This window comes from Muntiacus reevesi, chromosome 7 (assembly GCF_963930625.1).
Source record: "Muntiacus reevesi chromosome 7, mMunRee1.1, whole genome shotgun sequence".
NCBI lineage: Eukaryota > Metazoa > Chordata > Mammalia > Artiodactyla > Cervidae > Muntiacus > Muntiacus reevesi.
Window position 1 is genome coordinate 58,090,990 of NC_089255.1, and position 17,668 is coordinate 58,108,657.

Here is a 17,668-nt window from a genome sequence, read left to right on the forward strand (position 1 = left end):
TGACAGATTTCTCATTAGAATAATATATGGCAACTCTGATTTTATTCATTAATCTTATAAGCTTGGTTAAAGTAAAAGTAAACCTGCCCATGAGAGAAGGAATCTCTCTCAGAAGGCTGATGAATGTGTTTTCTAGCCTGGAGTGGGAGTGGGAGGATGACTTTCTCCATGGTGATTATTTCCACTCTGTGCCGCCTCCTTCCATCTGGTCATTTAGCCCAGGTGGTCATCACTAGACTTGGCCACATGCCTTTCTATCCATTTTATAACCAGTTCCTTAACTCTTGAGGATTACCCTTGAAAGCCTTGACCACCAAATGCTAAATAAGAGGAATAGAAGTCTATATTTTAAGACCTCGGGGGAAAAATTCAGTAATCTACTACTGGATAATCATGCATTTACATATTTGGCTATATCCTTATTTTTCCAATGTGTAACAAGTATTTTCATTCTGTGAGTAGTGACTGTAAAAGGAAAGCCATATTTTGTATGTTACTTGTAAGATGATACTGTCCTTTATAGTTATTTTTACTTAATTTATAAAATATTTCAAACTACCCAAATTAAATAGGTAGTAACCATTTGCCATGCTTGCTTCATCTTTCTTTTACTATTAATAATAATATGCCAATGATAACAGAGGTTTTTTTCTTGAGCTTGCGTGATATTGAACAAAAGTACACAGATATGTGTGTTTTCTGTTGGTCTTCTTAACAGTGACAAGGCAGTAGAACAGTATTCTGTAGCTGCAGCAGATGGAATAAGGAAGCTTCATCTCTGAGTTTAAACATACTAAGGAAAAAACAAAGTTCTTTAAGGTCTAGGAAAACCAAGAATGACACCAAGAGTTGAAAGAAGGAAGCTGCAGAGCAGAGAGGAGCATGAGTATCCCGGGTCTAATGACCCCTCCCATGGCTCCAAGGGGATAAGCCAGCCCTCCTAGAGTGAACAAGGGTCCCTCCCAGACCTGGCTGATGGTGTGTTGATTTGGGAACTCCCAACAGGATGTCTGGCCACACATGAGTTGTAGGACTCTTCTCAGCCTCAGTCTATTCAGATAAAAATTATGGATAATAAGCATACTGATTTCATAAACTTATTGTATGGATTAAAGTAGAATAATACACAGTGACCCTGTGAGCTGTTCTTTGTAGAGATAATATTTGAATCTATATCTGTCTGATTTTTAAGGATTTTTAAGCACTTCATATGTGGACTATCCTTTTAGGAAAGGCAGAAGCCACGGGCCTTTCACTCAGTCTTGCGTAGCTTTAAAGGATATTACCTCAAATGGAAATGGGTTTTAAAAAAAGTTTACACATCTCAGGGAGAATGCTCTTAATAATTGATGAAGTAGTATTCTTCCCTAAAGGCTGAAAAGGAGATGGGGATAAACCAAAAATTGTAAAAAATATGAAAGAAGAAATGGTAAAGCTTCCTCAAATGTAGTGGAGAGAGTGTTTGGGAATAAGATAGACCACAGTTTGAATCCTTTACTCTCTTTTCTCATTTACTAACTTGTGATTTCAGTTTATTTATGTTTCTGCATATCATTAATTTTACCTGTGAAATGGGGCATTTCCCTTACAGGATTATCTACCATAGGGTTAAATGAAATAATTTATATAAATGTTTGATAACAGTAAGACTAGGTAGTATATACTGGATGTGTACTATGTACCAGATCCTAGACTAAACCTTTTTTATGAAATTTTTTCTTTAACATGACTGTGGGCAAGTATGCACAGTCAATTTTAGATTTCCTATAAAGTACTGGATAAAGTAAGATATAAGTGAAAATGGCTTAGGAAGACACTGAAAAATTGGCTGAAGTTACTTTTTGCAGCAGATATCATGTCAAAAAGTTAGCAAGTCTGTGATACTAAAGGTGTGGAAGTTGCTGATAAATTATGCAGGGAATGCAATATGGAGATACAGATGCACCTAAAGCAAGAAGGCTAACAGTGTGAACGACTATGATTGTAGAGAACACCCCCCTCCAACCTGCCAACTAAGCCATATGAAAGTGATAGTACTTAACTACTCTGTGCAATGCATTTGATAGGTTCAGGATATAATCTTGACATTCTTAGTATGGATACTGACAGTTGTATGCTTAACTGTGATGACAGTAACAAAGTTAGTGTTAATAATGATAATAGCTTACACACCTAAGTGCTTACAGGGTTCTAAGCATTCTATTATAGTAAACTAATTTCATCTCACAACTCTGTGAAGAGAGCACTTTACTTATCTCACTTTTATTTATGAAGACTTTGATGCACAGAGATCTCAGGTGATTTACTCAAGGTCACAGAGCTGGATAATGGCTCATATTCTTAAAACTGTCAGTCTAGTTGTGTACCAGGTACTTTGCATATATAACTAATCTTCCACAAAACCCTAAGAGATGAAGTGGAGTCCCATTTGGTAACTTGTCTGAAGTCACACAACTCATAGGTAGAATCCGAATTTAGATTGGTCAAATTTAAAGTCCGTTTATTTCCATGATACCCTGCTGCTCATTTGTCCAATCTTGAAAAACAGTAACAACAGAAAACCCACCAAACAAATCCTCTGAATTCCCTCTCCTCTTATTACATACCTGCTGGTGAAGTATTTATACTCTGAAGACAAAGGTAGATAAAGGAGATACAAAATCTTACAAACATGAGGCTAAGAATGATCTTAAATCCTACCCTTAGCATTTGTAGTTGAGAACTTGGGATAAAAAGTTACACAAAGCACAGATAAATGGTATAATTTCCACAAACACAAAGACAGGCCAAGCAAGCTTTTCTCTTTGAAGACTGAAAAAAGATATTTCAATACCTAGAAAAACCTTAATTTATCAACAAACCCTTAAGCTTCAAAGCAATTCATAGAGCATAGGACAGTCTTAAAAAATGACCAAAAGTGCTTTTAAAAGATAAAGGGTTTAGAACACAAACAAAAGACAAGGTTAATGATTCTAAGTAAAATTAGTTGGCAAATGAGACATGATATTGTGAAAACTGGAAGGTGGAAAACATAAAACTGCAAGTGGGATTTCAGACTGCCAAGATGTGTAACACAAAGCAGGACTGGAGTGGAGGAAGAGTGAGCCAAATGCTAGACTTCTTATTCTTATTAGAAAGGAGTTCAAAGTTTTCTTGGTTAATAATAGGAATGAATAATAGAAGTAATGAGAACAGTTGTATTAAAATATGTTAATGTTAAAAACGTTAGGAAAACATAAGAGCAAGCCAGACAGCCACTCACGATCCCTATTAGGAGGAGTTCGGAATGAACGGTAGGAGTAGTAAAAACAGCAGTAATTGTATTAGAATGTGTTGATGTCAAAAATGTCAGAAAAAGTGTTAGATTAATTATAGCTATTTTCTGACTTTATTAAAATATAAAGAAATATTGGAAAACACTGGTTCCCACTGTGTCCTGTTATTATTCTTTATGTCAGCACAGGCATAACCCTATTCAATTCTCTTGAACTCAAATAGAATTTGAGATGGGGGAGGAACTTAGGTCTGAGTGCTGAGAAACTTATCCTGCCTCCAACTCAGAAAGTCCAGTAAACCAGAACACTTAATAGCTTTTATCTGAAAATATTTCTTGCACAAAGTTAGATGGGAAGTTTCTAAAGAGTTTTTTCCCTGAGCTAAATTACTGGTCCTATTCAGGAAGTGTACTGGCTTATACAAGTTGGTGAAAATTTAGCCAAGTAGTTTTGGATACTTTTAAAGGAGGTGTTCCTTCCCCAAATTTCAATTTGAACACCTTAATTTATTCTTAGAATCTTGAGATGGCTTGTTGATATTATGGTTACTAAATGGAAGCTCTTGTTGCTCTTATGAGTTTGTGATTGGTAAAACAATGACCATTTGGGTTTTCCAAAAAGTGTTTCTTCAGTGTGACAATATGGTGGACTCTTAGCAGTCAGTGCTACAATAACATCACCAAGATGCCCTTCAGCATGAGCCCCTTCCATTTCCCTCCCACCCACTGACTTGGACTTGTATGTTTACATAGTCACTTCTCTTTTAACTCAGAATAAGTGGTTAAGAGTGAAGTTAGAGATTGTGGCCCACTATCCTTCTGGATGTGTGAACTTGGACAGTCACTGGACCTCTTTAGGCCACATTGTGATGATATGTCTGTGTTTCTCTGAGACCAGACTGACTAACAGTAAAACTTTCTATTCCTGTGTGTGGGTGAATTAATGCTTCATTGTCTTCTTTTTTTAAAAAATAGAAATAAAAATGATTTTAAAAATTCAGTATGTTCACAATGTACCTACTCTAGACCTAGCAACATGTGTTCGTTGACTTAATTACTTTCCAGAGAGGTTCTGAGGAGACGTACAAAAAGAATGTGAAGCTCAAAGGAGTAAAAATACATGAGGAAACTGGAATGTGTAGGGTATTTTTAGGTGGGCCCCAAACTGCATGCTAGAAGGCCTTGTTGCTTAGACTGGCAATGTGTTGAGTGCTGAAAGTGAAAGTGTTTGTCACTCAGTTGTGTCCAACGCTTTGAAACCCCATTGGACTGTAGCCCTCCAGGCTCCTCCATGGGGTTTCCCAAGCAAGAATACTGGAGTGGGTTACCGTTACCTTCTCCAGGAAATCTTCCCAACCCAGAGATAGAACTTGGGTCTCCGGCATTGCAGGCAGATTCTTTACTCTCTGAGCCACCAGGGAAATGCTGGGGTTATTTATAAAAGGGGTATAGATTCTGCTTTCCACTTTCAAGGAATGTGTGTAATCTATTCAAGTAGAGAACACCAGCACGTAAGAACGAATTTGATAATAGGTGATAGTCAAAAGGTAATGCTAACTTCTAATTGTGTGATGTGGCCTGTGTTAGGGAAATGAAGGTTCAGTGTGAGTGAAGATGTTTGACGAAGTGTTACCAGAGGAGATGGGAAATGACTTGAGACTTGTTTGTTTATATGTACCACCACTTGTTAGAAACGAGAGATGGGAGCAAAATCCTCAAGACTGATCTAATTGGTGGTGGGGATGGGTCATGGGAAATTATAGTTCAGGTAGGTGAGACCTGACTTTTTAAAAAAAGAATTTGAATATGAGGTATTAGGCTCTCAGGGGCTGAGGAGTCACAAAGTGAGGATTTTATTAGCCCTCTGGATTAAATAGATTTGATAATCAAATGGAAATGTCCAGGTTAATAGGGAATGTAACTCGGGTGGGGTTAGAGTAGTAGATTAAGGATATCCATTGGAAGAAGGCACTTCAAGTTAGAAGAAAAACAGAACTTGTTAAGGAGTGATGGCTGAAAGGTGTAGGGGTGGAAACTCCCACACAGTTAGAGAGGGGAGTGCTGAGGAAAACAGAGAAAGGGTGAGATGAAAACTGGGGTGGGTGTGGGGTACAGGGAGGAGCCCCTCAGGAAACAGGGGGTGGGTAACCGTATCTGAAGCTAGGTGCTCATGGACTTAAAAGTTGAAGCAGAATACCTTTAAATCACATGGAAGCAGTTGGTGGACCTGAAGAAAGCAGTTTAATTTTTTTTTGGAAGTCAGAGGGCAAGGGAAAAACATGCAGAAAAGAAGGGCTTATTTAGTTAATAATAAACAACAAAAAGAAAAATAGTATTTAAGCTTTCAGACTCACTGAAATGAAGTGAAGGATTTTTGAGTCAATTTTCTCACATTTTGACTACATACAGAAAGCCATGGGAAGGTAAAACTTTAAACATTTTCTTTGGAAGACTCTTGGGATATCTACATGTTGGGACACATCCTAGTCCTGTTTTAATCCTGGGAAAATTTGGCTTTCTCTTCTTTTTTTCATGAGCAGTGTAGTTGCACTGCCAACATGCTGTAGATGCTCACCAAGAAGCCTGATGATTAAAGCAGTTTATGCACCAACCAAAAAGTATGGATGATGCCAGGCACTGTGACAAGTTGGAATCAGCTGTGGAAAGTGCCAGTAACTTGGATTTGCTGTCTTTTCTGGTTGTCAGTTGTTGCATTTTTTTTGTATTGGGGCATTACTATAGTAGCAGTGACTTTTTAGCAAACATTGAAATGCTTTCTGTTTTGTGTGCTGTTAATATCCGTGTCCGTTATTCTATGTTCTACATGACAGAGGTTTTATAAATACTTGTAGTAGAAAAAATAAATTTTGGATATCCCTCAAATTCATTTTCATTCTAGATTCAAGACTTTAAAAGTATAAATATTTTATCATTTTGACATCTGATTTATTTAAATACTATTATTTGACTAAGCATTTGTCTGATTTTTTGTTTTGTTTCCTTAATTTGGTTGATCTGTTTTAACCTTTTGGTTTAGCCTCTGAATTCCTATTTCTAAATGTTCTAAAATGGCACATTAAGAAAATTAAAAAATCCAGTTAAGCTCTAGAATTTTGAAGAGTTTGCTTTTTACTTCTTCCAGGCTTGAGTGAGATAATTTCAGCATCCTCATAAGTTAGTTCTGTTCTATCTGCTCTATGAAGTAAGTTAAAGCCACGTAATTAGCATCATTTGTTTATTTTGCTTTTACTTTATTCATTGCAATGATATAAAATTTAAAATAGTTTTCAAACAATATGTAATTGGAATTAAAAGAGTTAAAATAAGCTAATTTTGATGTTTGAATTTTGTAGCTTTGTTGTAGCCTAGCTCTGGTAGAATAGATTTAAGCTAAGGCTGAGAAATGAAAAGATGGAGCAGGAAGGAAAGTAACCTCCTGTGTGAAGCAAGAACTACAACTGCAGTTTCCTTTGTTGGCCAATGGTTTATGAAGGTAATCCATAAATCAATCATGTGGATAATATTGGGCAAGTTCAGTAACAGTTGAGGGGCTAACGGAAAAACCACCAACCCAACAGTCTCAAGGTGGTTTTTAACCCTGTTTTGTAATTTTCTTTACTGGACCAAAGAATTTGTTTCTGTGATTCATATTATTAAAAGTTAATAACTATTACATTTTATATTTTATAGTTGAAAGATTAATCAAATCATTTGCATTAACAGTTTAGTCTCAAATTCATGTCTACTATTATAAAACCAGTACTAGATTACTATTGAATTTTATATCTGACATTCTATATGCAATTTCTTACAAAAGTAAACTATTTAGGCATTAAAATTAGACCTGGAGATCACTTAAAAATGATACTAAGAGTTGATAAGGGGCCATATATAAAAATATTTGTGTGTTATGTATTTATGTGCATGTAGGGAAGGTTGTAGTATAAGAATGTGTGTATGTCTTTGTAAGAATTTTCTGGCTTCAGCTATTTTTTGGAGCAGAGAACAGCAGATGCTTATATCTAGATTGGTGATCTAACTTTCTACCTGCTGATATCCTGATGTGACATCTCTAGTAGCACTGGTTGTTCTGGTTTTCGTGTGTGCTCTTTGGTTGTAAAGTTTGCTGTGAATCAAGGTCACTCATTATAGCTGTGGCCTGTCCAGGTACAATGTATATATGTTGCAGTTGGTGACATCATTCTGTACCAGTAGTCTGAGAGTGCACGGAAGAGGAGTTATTTTATTCAGATGAGAAAACCTGACTGATACAGTAAGGAAGATAGCTGAAGTTCATCACAGAATCTCAGTGTAGAATTATCCTTTAAAGCTTTTCCATCAACTTCTACAGAATTTTCACTGACGACACATCCAGTCTGTGTTTGTATCCCTCTAGAAGAGGAAAACTCACCACTTCTTAAAAGGGCCTTTTCTGTCTTTGCATAGCTTTGACCATTAGACAGTTTGTCTACTGATTGATGCAAAGTGACCTTCTTTTGCTCTTTTATCCTTTGGGTTAGCTTTTCTTCTGAGGCCAAAGCAGAGCAAATGCATCTCCTGTTTCCGATGACAACCTTTCTGATATTTGGCTCACTAAGTAGGCTTGTCTCCAGAATTATCTGCAATTCCCTTTCTTTTCAAAGAGCTTCAGCTTTGCTCTCATTTCTTAAAGTGGGTTGCTCCAAAGTCAAGCAATATTCTAAAAGTTATTTGACCAGCTTGAAGTAGAAGGATTATTACTGCAACCCAAGATGGCACTAGTTTTTGGTGATTGTTGATGCCTATTAATCTCATATTAACCTCATTTTCATTATTAGTGATCAAGACTGTGCCACACTTATTTCTGCATCTTGCTTGTTGTAGAACAGACCTTACTGTCCTGTGTCACATGTGGATTTATGAACATGCCTTCTTCATTTTCACTGATATATACTCTTATGGGTCAATCAAATTAGAGGCTCTGGGGGATGGAATCCATGCAGTGGTATTAAAAAAAGAAATCCACCCATGTGGTTCTAATGAGCAGCCAGGTTAAGAATTACTGATGTTGTTATTCAGTTGCTAAGTTGTGTCCGATTCTTTGCGACCCCATAGACTACAGCACGCCAGGCTTCCTTGTCTTCCACTATCTCCCAGAGTTTGCTCAAGTTCATGTCCATTGAGTTCAAGAATCACTGATGTAAGTTCTTAATTAAAATACTGAGCACAACACAGTTGAGGACAGAGTCAGTGTCTTATCAGTAGATGCCTTCCAACAGGTTGCCTTTGGGCCATAATCATTATGTCTTGTTGCCTTAGTTTCCAGTTTCTATAATTAGCTCTCCTGGCTGCCAACCCAATTTTTATTTAATTGTGCTACATTACTGCTCTCTGTCTTAATTGGCAGAAAGCCTTTAAAGATATTGAATCTATTATAGTGCTGGTTTAGATAACTTATATGGAAGCAGAAGGATGGAATGAGTAATTGAACTTTGAAGATTGCTTTCCAAATCATGTTTCTATCATTCTTGCAAACCATGTAGTCCTATACACTCTTGTATGCCAAATGCCACAAAAACACCATTGTTATAAGGAAGACATTCTTGAGATTAGAAGCACAATGGACTGAACTTCATGTTTTGCAGAGAAAGCATTGTTCAGACTTTTCTAGGTGAGAAAAATAAGGTAAAGAAATGTTTGATTTTTTTTTTTCTTCTCCCTTACTCTCTGATGTGGAAATGTTAATGAACCACACAAAGACGTTGTGCTAAAAAAAAATGCGAAAAATTTATGTTTATGCTAGAGCCTGTCTTTCTTTGGCAAATGTACTTCTCTAAGTTATATACTGGAAATTACTTGTTTGTGTTATAAATTGCTGACACTTATTAATAGCTCATGTTTGTTCTGATAAATGGAATTGCTTTCCCCTGACATTATTTTGCATTTAAAAAATTGGGTTTATCAGACTTACATTGAGTAATTAGTAATTTTTATCACTTCATTAAATCCTTTAGAGATTTATAAACGTATAAGATAGGATCTTAGCTCCTCAGGGATTTGCTGTCACCTTGAGATTTTATTAAAAGACACTTACTCCTTGGAAGGAAAGTTATGACCAATCTAGATAGCATATTAAAACAGAGACATTACTTTGCCAACAAAGGTCTGTCTGGGCAAGGCTGTGGTTTTTCCAGTGGTCATGTATGGATGTGAGATTTGGACTGTGAAGAAAGCTGAGCGCTGAAGAATTGATGCTTTTGAACTATGGTGTTGAAGACTCTTGAGAGTCCCTTGGACTGCAAGGAGATCCAACCAGTCCATCCTGAAGGAGATAAGTCCTGGGTGTTCATTGAAAGGACTGATGCTGAAGCTGAAACTCCAAGACTTTGGCCACCTCATGTGAAGAGTTGACTCATTGGAAAAGACCCTGATGCTGGGAAAGATTGAAAGCGGGAGGAGAAGGGGATGACAGAGGATGAGATGGTTGGATGGCATCACCAACTTGATGGACATGGGTTTGGGTAGACTCCGAGAGTTGGTGATGGACAGGGAGGCCTGGCGTGCTGTGGTTCATGGGGTTGCAAAGAGTCGGACGCAACTGAGCAACTGAACTGAAATGAATTATGTTTTAATGATAGAAGATGCTTTTGAAGCCTCTCTCTTCCCCTATTCCACGTAGACTGATTTCCTTCCTTCTTTCCCAACTTTTCCTCTATTTTTTCTTCTCAACACCTTTATTCCCAAAGAAAACTACTCAACAAACAAAAATCATAAAGCCAAGTAGTGTGGGTTTGTCTAAATTTAGGTTTATCAGCCTACTCTGAATGAGAATGGGCCAGAGACCAGGAAAACCCAGGAATGTTGGAGGAGGACACTTCTATGATCTGGCCCGAGGCCCTTGTTGCCCCAGCATCTTCCAGAATATAGGAACTCGGAGCTACACACATTTCTCATCTGATCTTCAGGGTTCAGGAGACAATTGCGTTATTCCCCAGAGCTGGTGTTATTTGTGCAGAACCCTAGTATAAGAGATAGTCTTAGGAAGGATAAGACTATTTGTAGTGTGTTACTATAACCCCTTGGCCCTTTGGGAAATTCTTTATGGGTGCCTTTCCTCATTAACTGGACTTTTCCACTGTGCCTTTGTTATTGTCATAAATGCTGAGGTCCTGCCTGAAGTTTGGCCTTGTTCCCAGACTGTACAACATGGACTAATTTTTAGTCCTAATAAACAAAGCAGTTTGTATGCACTAAGTTGTCCAAAGATGCCCTTGCAGTTCAGCAAGCCAACTCCAGATCACCTCAAAGAAATGCCCACTCTGGTTGTCCAAAGCCTTGTAAGTCCTGGACTGAGATGAGCCAGTGAGCCAAAGCTGGGGCCTGTTCCCAGCAGATATCAGACCATCAAGGTGGAGGCACCAAAGAGCTTTGGAAAACCAGAACTAGGAGACAAGTCCTTAGGGATGCCCTGTGGGAGTCCCACTGAAATACAACCTTTTATTTCTTTTTTCTTTTCTCTGCTTTTCTTTTGTTTTACCTCATATCTCTCTGGAGAAGTCACATACTGAATCTCTCTCCCTCTGTATAATTTTAAGAGTCTTTTTAGTCCTTTTTCAGCTATCATAAAAGAAAAGTTAACACTTTATCTGGAATGGTTTAAAAGTCTTTTATTTTGTACATGTCTAAACACCCTGGAGACAAAAAAATTAGTGTGATTAAATTAATCTCAGAGGGAAATTTAATGTGTTCCCTTGGTAATTGTCCAGTATTAGCTTTTTGTAGATAAATTACTAGTCAGAGGCCACTTACTAGCTCTAGAACAGTCCTTCAGATGCTGGAATGCTAAACCAAGGCCTGAGAGTGGAAAACAGAGCAAGGTTTATGACACTGCCAGGCAGATTTGCTCTGAGGTGAGACTGAGGTCTTCCTGAAAGCTTGCTGCCACTGTCTATGTTTCTAAGGCCTAGATGGGAAATGATGCTCCCTAGACAGGCCCTGTGATGCTCTCCCTAGATTGAAAAGACTGAGAGCGACTGCTCCAGCTGATTGAATTAGTGTGCATTGTCCACTGTGCTTTAGTTTAGGGAGGCTCTTTTCTTCACTAGTTGAAGAATGTTCTATGAGGATCAGTGAGTTCATTGGTCAAGAGGGAATCTAAAGACTCCTTGTTTCTTACTCATTTCTCAGGAAATACATACCATTAGGGAGAATGCATAACTCCATGAAACAGCTTTTATGAGCAATGCTTGCAATTGCTGTAAGCCTGAGTTTTTTTTATCTGTAAAATGGGCTGAAATTGTAACAGTTCACTGGTTTTTTCTCTTTTAAAGATCACCTGAGATGATGTATGTGCAGTGCTTAGCATAGTGCTTGGCATATGTAACATCTGTTGGCTGGTGTCATTGGGAGACATAGAAACACCATCAGAGACATAGTCATGCATCTCCATTCTGTGTTGAAGTCTTGATGACACATACTCAGTCTCTCAGTTGTATCCCACTCTTTGTGACCCCATAGAATGTAGCCCTCCAGGCTCCTCTGTCCGTGGAATTTTCCAGGCAGGAATACTGGAGTGGGTTTCCATTTTCTTCTCCAAGGGATCTTCCCAATCCAGAAATCAAACCTACATCTCTCGAGTCTCCTGTGTTGGCAGGCAGATTCTTTACCACTAGTGCCACCTGGGAAGCCCTTGATGGCACATGGGTCATACTCATGTCCTTTGACTATGACAGTGTTTCGTCTGGCAGTCTTCAGACTTTTTGAACACGCTTCTTGTAAAAAGAAAATCTTCCCAATATACTCATATATATATAATTATAATACTCGGGCATCCCTGGTGGCTCAGATGGTAAAGAATCTGCCTATAGAGCAGGAGACCTGGCTTCAATCACTGAGTCAGGAAGATGCCCTGAAGGGCATGGCAACCCACTCCAGTATTCTTCCCTGGAAAATTCCACAGACTGAGGAGTCTTACATATATATGTATTTATATAGATGTATTCATGTATATGTTTGTATGAAAATGTGTATTGTTGTTGTTTAGTTACTAAGTTGTGTCCAACTTTTCTGTGATCCTTTGGACTGTAGCCTGCCAGGCTCCTCCGTCCATGGGATTCTCCAGGCAAGAATACTGGAGTGGGTTGCCATTTCCTTCTCCAGGGGATCTTCCTGACCTAGGGATCAAACCCATGTCTCCTTCATTGACAGGTGGATTCTTTACCACTGAGCCACCCAGAAAGTCCATGAACGTGTATACATATATAATAAAGACAATCTGTACTTTGAACATTAGGAACCCTTTTTTTGGGAAACCCTAACTTTTGAATGTTTTGTTAAAATATATATGGGAGTGTGTGTGTATATACATACATATATATATATATATATAATTTATTTATTTATTTCTGCTATCCTGAAGGACTGTTTGGGGCATCCCTGGGGGACAGGTGCCCCGGCATTCTTAGCAGATAGTGGAATCTTGAGGTTGCAAAGCCAAACAAGCAGCTTCTTAAAGCAACTCTTGTCAGGGAAGGGCTCCTGCTCTGTTGCTCACTGTTCTCTTCATGGCACTGATCACTTAATTTGTGTTATCAGTTTACAAGTTTATTGTCTGCCTCTCTCCCTACATCTAAAGTGCAAACTTCCTCTCAGAGGGTAGGGTCTTTGTTTATTCACATCGGTAGTCCTGGCTCCATAACCCAGTGCCTGACACATAGAAGAACCTAAATTAAATGAAAAGATAAAGGTTCAGGGACATGTCCCTCTGTTCTTTCCCTCCCACACATGTTTTTGTTCATGGTGGGGAGCCCAGGCTTAGGAGAATGTTCTGAAGCTGCTGATGGTGGTGGTGGTGGTGCTGATAATAAGGATTTAGCGGTTCTCAGTAAAGCCTCATCTGTGTGTTGACCCTCCCTCCGCAGTTATCACTTCTCCATTCCTTCCAAATAGGAATTCTGTGGGCTCCTCACTGGGCAACTTTTGACTAATACTGAGGAGTTGTGGTTCTCCCTGGTACCAGTGAGGCTCCAGACACCGGATCTCCACGCCCGCTTGCCCCATACATGCATTCTTTTGGGATCTTTGCATAAACATGGGCGTTTCACATATTTCCGTGTGATGCAAATGCCTTTAGGCCACTTCCTTTTTAATGCAAGTAGTCTGTGGACACAGTCTTTTTTTGGCTTTCCTTTTATGATTTAAAGATAATCCCTCCCTTAGGAGTCAGGGCTATTTCTTTCTCTGGAATCCAGGATGTACTATAACAATACTATATCTGCCTCCTCTTCTGGTAAGAAAAATAGGCTTTTCCCCTTCAAGATCCTGACAGTTACTTTTTATAACTGTCATGGAATAAAAATGTTTCATCAAATTTGGGAGGATCTTTTGTTAGTGCTTAAACTTTGGTACTCATTGCGAAAGTTCCTGGGGTTTGGCCTGTGGGATTCACAGATGCAGGCGGTGTCCCCAGACAACCACCAAACGCGGTTAGGCTTAGCCTTCCATGACTCACTCTTTAAGGCAAATATAGAGATAAAAGTGAATTATTATATAAAAATGTAAACTGATCTTTTATGTATTATTAAGACTCTTACCTGGGATTTGATTGGTTGGGGGTAAAAGAAAAATCAACTCAAATTACCATACACAATATAAGACATGGATGATCATGGAACTGAAAAGCTCAGAGGCAGGGCTCTTCTCAGAAGAGACCTAGCTTGGTTTCATTCTCGGTGTTCCTTGGCCTGCGTCTTCAGTGTAGAATGTATTCTTGGCAGCCTCCTCCATTCATGGTCCCAAGATGCTATCAGTGACTCCTAAGGCTGCTTTCTTCCAGGTTGGACTTCAGTAGGAGAGAAAAAACCTGTATTGCCAGCAAATTCACAGAACTGATATATTAGTAAGACTTTAATCACATGATGTGGGTCATGTGCTGATCCTTGAATTCAAGTTTGTAATTAGAAGGGTGGGCCATGTAATTGATTTAAACTAATCTGGCACCCCGCTCCAATATTCTTGCCTGGAGAATCCCAGGGACAGAGGAGCCTGGTGGGCTGCCGTCGGAGAATCCCAGGGACAGAGGAGCCTGGTGGGCTGCCGTCTATGGCGTCACACAGAGTCGGACACGACTGAAGCGACTTGCAGCAGCAGCAGCAGGCCTGACGTTGGAGTTATGGTTGGGAGTTCAGTCAATCTAGATCACAGGACTAAGAAATTTGAGGCACTGTTAGCTGAGGTAAAGGGGGAAATACTTGATATACCTGGTACTGAAACAGGACTGGGTTGGAAACACTGAGGTTGGTTTTTTATTTTTACTTTTTGTATCTGTTGTGTCTTGTGCTCTTCAAATATTAGGGTTAGTTTCCGTTTTTGGTTATGGTAGCCATTATTGATGTCTGTTAATGTTTCTGGCTTTCCACCTTATGGACGCATAGTTACTCTTTCTGGTCAATGAACTGTGAGCATTCGGTTGAAGCATTAACTTGTGGATGTGGCACTATTCAGAGTGTTCTCTTTGCCTCCATTAATGCAACGGGAAGTGTTTGAGATGGTGGTTGGTCCATTATAAGTAACTATGATGAGCAGATCTCCCTGCTGGCTCATGCTAGACAAGTAATATGAGTAAAAACAAACAAACAACAAACCCTTATAATGTTAAACCATGAAAATTCTGAAATTGTTGGTTACTGTGGCATAATTGGTTTATCCTGTCTAGGACACTGGATTTCCTAAACCCATTTGGGTTATTTGAGGGTTGCTCACAAATATCTTGTATATGTATAATTTTTTTTCAACTTTACAACATTGCTTTCATGTCTATGATACCATCTTATCTCTACAATGATTGTATAAATGTAATGAGAAATATTACTCCATTTTGCCAATGGAAGAATTGAGGCAAACTCCTGAAATGCTCTGTCTACTAGTTTAGCAGTATCTGCTACTTTCTATTTGCTTTGTTTTCTTAAGCAATATGATTACATGATAAAATCAGATTATAAAAAATTATGTTTTTCATTTTATGAATATTTTATTTGATGGCCCCCTCTTGAAGAATTTGCCATTTTCTCACTTTATTCTTTGCCTCTACCAAGTAGTCAGTGTGTAAATGTTAAAGACTTTTGCTGCTTCTGTTGGAGAGCTAAATTAAGGGAGTGGTTAGCCAAACTATTTGCCTACATTGAACTTTGAGGGGGACTGAAAGGAGTTCAAGGAAGCTGTGGTTATACACTAGACAGTAGGTAACTGGGGCTCCTACGGAGGAGGTTGACTCAAGAGGAAGGGGTAGGCATACAGTATTTCTTCTGGTCAGAAAATGGCTGCAGGCCAGAAATAGAGTACAGGAGAAAGCAAGGGCTGATTGCTCTGAAAGCAGAAGAGACATCTGCTTTGCAATGAATTGGGGAAGCATAGTGGTAAAGAGAATGGGCTCTGGAAGCAGAAAGCCTGGATTCAAATCCTGGTTCCACTACTTATAAGCTGTGCAATCTTGTGTAAACTACTTAATATCACTGTATTAATATCTTGGATTTCCCTTATATAGTTAGTTCAGTCGCTCAGTCTTGTCCGACTCTTTGCAACCCCATGAATTGCAGCTCGCCAGGCCTCCCTGTCCATCACCAACTCCTGGAGTCTACCCAAACCCATGTCCATCGAGTTGATGATGCCATCCAGCCATCTCATCCTCTGTCGTCCCCTTAGAAGGGCAATAATAGTACCTATTTCATAAGGATGTTACTCTTAGAACAATACACATAGTAAGAGTTTGATAAATACCAGAAACTATTATTATTTCATTGCCACCCTGCTGCCACCACCCCGGTCTAAGCCATCCATCATCTCTCTTCTGTAAATAATTGAAAGACCTTCTCATTGAACTTCTCACATCTATTCTTTGTCGTCACCATCTTTGTCCCAGCTGCCTCCCCTGTCCCTTGTAGTTAGGGTAATCTTTTAAAATTAGAACCTCATCAGGATTACTTAAGACTTTACAGTAAAGACTAAAATCTGTAGTATTGATTGTGAGAAACTTCTCTCTCTCATTACAGTTTGTGCTGACCTGTCTAGTCTAGTTTCATGGTCCCTCTTTTACATCCTCAGGTGTGCCACCTTCTGCTCATCTCAGGGCCTTTGTTTTACTGTATTACAGAGAAGCAGTGCCTTTACCTCATTCTGATGTTGCCTTCTAGGTGGAAAGGTCTCTACTGGGGTGATGTTTCTCTGTCCACCCCTTTTTTCACTCTGCCCCACGAGATGTGGAGTTACTTCCCTGATGTATCAGTCTTGGGTAAATATCTGAGCTTCTTCAGCTCGGCTTTGCCCTCTTCTTCTTGGAAGTGAGCTTCCTAAAGGAAGCAGGCGGTTCCTGATGCTTTTCTAGGGACAAACTCTTTCTTACCATGTGGGAGGTCTGTCCTGGTCCAAGATTACTTATGCCTGTGTGGTTAAACCTACCTCATTGTGGGGTCAGTTGACTAGTCCACCTAGCTAACAGACTAAAGCCACGACTTCCAGCCTGATGTCTGTCAACACTAAAGCAGCTCTACAGATTCCCTCCATGTACTCCCGTCTCCTTGGTTTCTTTCTTGTCCACTTCCTCCTCTTTTCTTCCAAGTTGGGTTATTTCTAGTGGTCCTTGGTAGAAAAGTAGTGCGAAGAGGATAGTGGAGAAGCTCTTCCATGCTGTATTACAGAATGAGTTGTCTAATATAACAGTAAGCCAGTAGGCTGGCTCAAAGAAATGGCCAAATATCACAGTCTAACCGATAGTCACATTCTTGGATAGGGCCGTAGAAATGGAAGCACTGTTTTTCCCTTTTTATTGAAAAACAAAGGTAAATGGGTGTGGAGTTTCTCCAGGAGGGGGAGCCCTCGTTCCTTATTCCCCATCAGCTATGAGTGTTCGCATCATCTGTGACTGAGTCACAACAGAGCCAGTAAAACAAACACCATCATTGCTATAAGTCAATTTAAACAGAATTGTCACAGTTCCCATTTGGTATTATCACTCTATCCCGTACAATTTACTCTTCACCTTTGTGGAATTCAGTTTTATAGGAGTGTTTCTTTATAATTCCTGTCAGGGTTTAGAATGTGGTCCCAGCAAATGTTCTGTCTGTCCTTTTAGTAAGATACAGGCTTAACTTCTATTTTAGTTTCAACTTAGCAGGAAAATGTAAAACAGAATTAGGAACATGTGATCCTTTTGGTTAACTGTGTTTTCTCCTTAGCTTTCCTCTTTCCCATTAGTTTTCCAAGTCCATTTTTTTAAGAAAAATATGTTGTGACCAACATCTCTTCCTTCCCAGTCAAGTTTTTGGATAGCTATCTCAGTGCAAAATAATCATCATCAGCTTACAGACAGTTTTCAGCACTGTGCGATGCATCAGTCCAACGAAGCTGCAAATCCTTTTCTTG

The 17,668-nt window shown here is 39.1% G+C and overlaps 1 protein-coding gene across 4 annotated transcripts in view; it reads left to right on the top strand.

The window, feature by feature from the left end:
- The window catches only part of ATP8B4 (ATPase phospholipid transporting 8B4 (putative)), a 261,581-nt gene that overhangs the window by 41,784 nt on the left and 202,129 nt on the right, over positions 1-17,668 (top strand). The gene's annotated exons all lie outside the window — the stretch shown is intronic.